The sequence below is a fragment of the Mustelus asterias genome, unplaced genomic scaffold (genome assembly GCF_964213995.1).
Source record: "Mustelus asterias unplaced genomic scaffold, sMusAst1.hap1.1 HAP1_SCAFFOLD_1019, whole genome shotgun sequence".
In the NCBI taxonomy this organism is placed as follows: Eukaryota; Metazoa; Chordata; class Chondrichthyes; order Carcharhiniformes; family Triakidae; genus Mustelus; species Mustelus asterias.
The window spans coordinates 1-6,342 of record NW_027590964.1 but is presented as its reverse complement, the minus strand read 5'-3'; positions in this window follow the sequence as shown (position 1 = coordinate 6,342).

Here is a 6,342-nt window from a genome sequence, read left to right as displayed (position 1 = left end):
TCTCCAGTGAGCAAACTCTGTAAACAAAAAGTGTTACTCACAGTTGCTAAAGACAGAACGAATGAATGAAGCAACGTTTCTGCCCGGTTCCGATCCGGGGACTTCCGCGTGCCCAGGGGAATGTGAAAACCACTTCACTGCAGACCTCTTTTTAGGTCAAACCAAGTAAACAAACTCAAATTAAATCAGGACAAAGTAAAAGGGGCAGCTCCCCAAAAAGGAGGGGGAACAGCCCGAACAGAAATCAAAATGCAAAGGAAACTTAAAAACATCAAATTAAAATGTGATTATTAGGGTCAATAATGCACCCCAACCCCTGCGGTGCCCAGCGGGCGCGGAAAGCGTCAACCTCGCCCGTGGACACCGCATGCTCCCTCTCCAGGGACACCTGGCTGCGAACGTAGCCGCGGTAGAGGGGAAGACAGTCAGAATGGACGGCCCCCTCGATCGCCCGCTGCCTGGACCGGTAAATGGCGCGTTTCGCCAGGCCCAGGAGCAGGTTCACGAGGAGGTCGCCATCCCGACCCTCCCCTCTCCGCACCGGGTGTCCGTAGATCAGGAGCGTGGGACTGAAGTGCAAACAAAACATCAATAAAAGGTTCTTCAGGAAAACATAAAGGGAGTGCAGCCTAAGACACTCAACATAGACATGGTCCACGGACTCCACAAGGCCACAGAAAGGGCAGTCTTCGGAGCCCGTGAACCAGTGAATCCTACGGTTGTGCGGAACTGCTGCATGCATCACCCTCCACCCCAGGTCCCCGACGTAATTGGGGGAGATCCCTCCGTAGAGGGACCTCCAGTGGGGACCTCCGCCGCCCGGCGGCAACAAGGCCTGCCAAGGTGTATCCGGGCGACAGGCGAGGAGGCGGTAGTGGAAGGTGTGCAGCAGCAGCCCGCACAGGAAACGCCTCCGCGCGGTAGAAAAAGGCACGGAGGGCATTTCCGCGAGGCGGCTCAGGCTGTGGGGCACCTCACCCAGGGGAGGGGGCTGAGGCTTTGGGCCAATGTGGAATTCCGCCCGTACAGGGGAACGCTCGGGCGGGATCCCACCGCACGCCTGCGCCGTCTCAAGTTTGCGTGCAGTTTCGGGGCCGAGCACGACCGTCCTAAGGTCTAGGATGGCTTTGGCCGCGCGCCGGACGGACGTCCCCGCGCGCTCAGCCAGCACGCGGGGACTCATCCAGCCCGCTCCTCCGCCATCGAGCACGTCCCCGATTCTGGTCACCCCGGCGTCCACAGCCCCCCTCTCCACCAGCCACCTGAAGTTATACGGCTGGAGGAACGGATTCCTGAGCAGCGGCTCTCGCACGAGAGCCGCTACTCCTGACGGGGGAGAGCTGCGTCGCGAGGCGACCTTGTTCCAGACAGTGAGGAGGTCCTGGTAAAAGACGGGCAACTCCTGCAGGGCGGTCGAAGCACGCCCCAGTTCGATATGCAGGAGCTGCACGTCATAATTCAGGCCGTGCCACTGGCGGAAGAAATACGTCGCCATGGCACACCACTGTGGAGGGGGCTCAACGTAAAGGTACCTCTGCAGGGCCTGGAGGCGGAAGGTCGCTATCTGAGTGCGGAGGCACACCAGACCTTGTCCGCCCTCCTCAAGCGGGAGATACAGGACCGCAGCAGGGACCCAGTGCAGTCGATTGCCCCAGAAGAACCGCACGAGGGTTCTCTGGATATCGGTGACAAAGCCAGGGGGAGGGGTCAAAGGGACCAGCCGGTACCACAGCATGGAGGCGACCAGCTGGTTTATGACGCGAGCTCGCGCCCCGTAGGACAGCACTCGGAGCAGTCCTGTCCAGCGACCCAGGCGGGCGGAGACTTTGGCCTCCAGCTCCCGCCAGTTCGCCGGCCAGGATTCCTCGGCTGGGCAGAGATGGGCCCCCAAGTAGAGGAGGTCGGTCCTGCTCCAGGTGAAAGGCCTGAGCTCCTCCGGAAGGGGGTCCGTCTCCCAAGGACCGACAAGGAGTCCGGAGCACTTGGCCCAGTTGATCCTGGCGGAGGACGCGGCGGAGTACACCGCCTGGCATTCTCGCATCCTCCGCAGGTCAGCCGGGTCCGTGAACATGAGGAGCACGTCGTCGGCGTAAGCTGACAGGACCACCCCTACGTCCGGTCCGCGCAGGACCAAACCTGACAACCTCCTCCGCAAGAGGCGCAGGAATGGCTCCACGCATACGGAATACAGTTGGCCGGACAAGGGGCAGCCCTGCCGTACTCCTCTCCCGAAGCGAAGGGGCGCCGTCAGGGACCCGCTAACCTTAATCAGACACTCTGCGGCAGAGTACAGTAATCGGATCCGGGCGACAAAATGCGTCCCGAACCCGAATGCCCGCAGAGTCCCGAGTAAATACTCGTGCTCCACCCTGTCGAACGCCTTCTCCTGATCTAATGACAAGAAGGCGCCCGACAGACCAGCCCTCTGGGTGTGATGGATTAGGTCCCGGACCAGGTGGAGATTGTCATGTATGCAACGGCCCGGGACCGTGTAGGACTGGTCAGGGTGGATCAAGTGGTCCAGCACGGATCCAAGGCGTGAAGCCATAGCCCTGGCAAAGATTTTATAATCCGTGCTGAGGAGGGAGACCGGGCGCCAGTTCTTGAGCAGGTGGAGATCCCCCTTCTTGGGCAGCAGGGCAATGACGGCCCTGCGCCACGAAAGGGGCATCTCCCCGGTAGCGACGCTCTCCCCCAGGACCCCCGCGTAGTCGCTCCCCAGGACGTCCCAGAACGCCCTGAAGAACTCTACTGTCAGCCCGTCCAGCCCAGGGGCCTTGCCCCGGCTGAGGCCATTTAGGGCGCCGGTCAGCTCGGCCATGGTGGTAGGGGCCTCGAGCCTGCCGACGCCCTCCGGGCCGACCTGCGGCAGGTCCTCCCACAGAAGTCTGCGGGCATCCTCGCTGGACGGATCCGGAGAGAAGAGCGAGGTGTAATACTCCCGGGCAATGGCCCGGATGCCCTCCGGATCCGAGACGGGGGAACCGTCGTCGGCCAGCAGCGTAAGGAGCTGCTGACGGTTAGCCCGCCCTCTTTCCAGCGAGTAGAAGAAGGGGGAGCCGCGGTCCAGGTCCACCTGGAACTGGAGCCGCGACCTCACGTACGCGCCGCGAGACCTGGCAAGCTGCAGGTCTCGCAGCGCGTCCTTCTTCTCCCTGTACTCCGAACGCAGGGCCGGGTCCGCGTCAGGCCGACTGAGACGTGCCTCCAGGTCGAGCACCTCCTTCTCCAACTCCTCGAGCCTGGATTTCCGCCTCTTTGTCGACCCCCTCGCGTACCCCTGACAGAAGGTACGGACGTGAGTCTTGCCCACATCCCACCAGAGCCTCAAGGAGGGGAAGCCTCCCCGCTTCCTTCTCCAGCCGGCCCAGAATCGACGGAACGAGTCCAGGAAGCGCTCGTCCTCCAGCAGCGTGTTGTTAAAGTGCCAGTACGCGGACCCCCGCCGGATGCGAGACGGCGCAAAGTCCGCCCACACCAGGCTGTGGTCCGTGCTCGACACCGGCCACATGGAGACCGAGGACACGCCGGACACGTGCGCCTTCGAAATGTAAAGGCGGTCGAGCCTGGACGCTCCGACTCCAGGCCTCACGAAAGTGAAGGCGCTGGAGCCAGGATGGAGATGTCTCCAGACGTCCACCAAGTCGTGGGACCCGATCAGGTCCCGCAACTTCACCACCGCCGGAGTGCGCAGCCAGGGGCCGGTGCGGTCCCGTGCCTCGAGGATGCAGTTGAAATCTCCCCCGAGGATAATGCATTCGCCCCCCGCGATGGTGTCGATGTGAGCGGACACTTTCTCGTAGAAAGTCGTTTGCTGCGGTCCAGCGGTCGGGGCGTAGACATTCAGCAAGTGAATGACCACGCCCCCCTCACGGACCGTCAAGTGCAGCAACCGGCCTGGCACCGGCTCCTTGACCCCCAAGATCTCCGGCTTATAACGCGGGGCCAACAAGATAGCCACCCCGCAAGAAGCGAGCGTGAGGTGGCTCATGTAGACCCCCCCTCGCCACTCCAGGAGCCATTGGGCTTCGTCTCCCGGAACGGTGTGGGTTTCCTGCAGGAAACACACCGCATACTTCCCGTCACGGAGGACCGAGAAGTTCTGGAACCTGCGGTGTGGCCCACTGCTGCCGTTGATGTTGAGGCTGGCTATGGTCACCTTCATGTCAGCAGCTTTGTGCCACCGTCACCACTTAACTAGGTGTGTGGGGGGGGCGCTGGCGCAATTCTCACCAGTCCACCCCCCACCTTTTCGAGCCTGTGGAGGAACCGCAGTACCCAGCGCCGCTCTATTTTCTCCAGGCCCGCGGAGGCATGCGAGCATGCCTTCACGGACCGGACGAGCTGCGCCAGGTCCGGCCAGTGGCCGAGGGCTAGCCGGATTATGTCGGAGCGACCGGAATGGCTACGGATAAAGACCCTGAGGTCCTTGGAGGGGATGAGGGACGACTCGGTGGGGGGCACGAGGGAGTCCCCCGCCTCGCTCTGGGCAGACTCTGAAAGTGTCCCCGTGCCCTCCACCGAGCCGCTGACCTCCTCAGGGCGGTCGCCCCTCGACTCCGAGTCCCCCGCCGCAGGACGTACGGCGGGCGGCACGGAGCCACCAACTAGCCCTAGCCCCTCCCCGATCCCACCCCCAGGATCGGTGGAGGAGGGGTTCCCCCCGGGCTCACCTTTCCCGGATTGCGGGCCCCCGTGCGACGGCGGCCCAGCCCCCCCCCCCGCCCCAGACGCTTGGACACCCCCCAGGTCCGGTGTATCCTTCGGACTGAGGTTGGGGATGTCCAGCGTCCAAGGTCGGGACGGAGAGGACGAGTGGATCGTCTCTTCGCCGCCGCCGCACGAGGACATGAACATTGGAGTGTCGCCCCAGTCCCCCGACAGACTGAAGAAGAACTCCGGGTTGTAACCGGCCGGGTGGAACGGAACCGTGGGGGCCCCGCTGCCACCCGGCCCCGGAGACTCCTCGCCGGGGGACTGAGGCAACACATGCTTGGATTTACAGGGTGCCTTGCCCCCTTTTTTCGCGGGACAAGGCACAAAGACAGGTGGGGGGCACGGCAGGAGATGACTCACAAGGGGGGAGGGGCACGCAGACCTCGAACTCTACGGTGCCCGAGGGGCCCCGCCTCTTTTTGTTAACCTGCCCTCGGGCAGGCGAGGCCCCTCGCCCTCCGCCCCTCTTCGCCTTGCCGCGCCCCCCCTGCTCTCCCGTCACTTCCCCCCGAGGTGGCGGCGTCGCCAGTTTTGCCGGCTCGGGGTCGCTTACCCCCCCATGCTCGGGCCCATGATCCCGGGCGCCGGACCCAGCACTAGGCCCCGGAGAGCCCACGGGCCCGGCAGATGGTGGTGGTGGTGGTGGTGGTGGGGGGGGGGGGGGGGGGGGGGGCGCAGGTGGAGACTGAGGCGGTCCCCGAGCCGGCTGCCGGGGTGGTTGGGGTGTTTTCCCTGGGGGCCGGGGTTCCGGTACCCCCCTTCTTTTTCGTAGGTCCCTTATGGGCCTTTTGGCCGCGCGGGGGCTCCGCTCCCCCCCCGCCGGCAGCTGAGGTGGCAGCTGCTGCCGGCGTGGCCTCCCCTCGCGGGGGGGCAGATGGTACTCGCTTGGGGGGAGAGGGGGCTGCGGTGCCAGCTGCGGCCGCCTTGGGTTGGTGGTCGGCGGCCTTGGAGACGGGGCAGTTTTTCCTCACGTGCCCCGCCTCTTTACAGGCATGGCACCGCACACCGTCCGCGGACCAAAAGACCCGGTACGTGGTCCCCTCGTGGGGGACATTGAACCCTCCCTCCAGTTCCTCCTCCCGGGCCAGGCGGACAAAAACCTGGCGCCGGAAGGAGTATATGTGGCGGAGGGAGGGGTCCCGGAGGCCGAGCGGGATCGGCTGCACCCCGGACCTGACCTCCCCCAGTAGATGGAGGTGGGGGAGGAGGAGCTCACTTGGTAGGAAGGGCGGGACGTTCGATATTACTATCTTGTGGGCGGTGGCCTCCAATGGGTCCACCGCCAGGAACGTCCCGCCCACCGTGAGCCCCTTTTCCAGGGCGAGGCGAACCGCCCGCTCGGCCTTCAGGAAGAATACGGCCCGGCCGTACATCTTTGAGGCCGCGACAATGGCTGAGGGGGCCGACAACCCCAGCCATTGCCTTAACGCAGGCCTCGATAGACATGTCGGGGTGGGCGCAGTACTTCACCCCGAGCTGCCGCGTGATTAGGGAGAATGGCGGCAGGGCCTTGGGAGCGGCGGGGGCTCTGGCAGCCGCCACGCCCGCATAGGTGGGCCGAGAAGGCCCTGCCACCGGCGACGCTGGTGATGTCGCCATTGTATCAGGGGAAGTGCTACACCCACC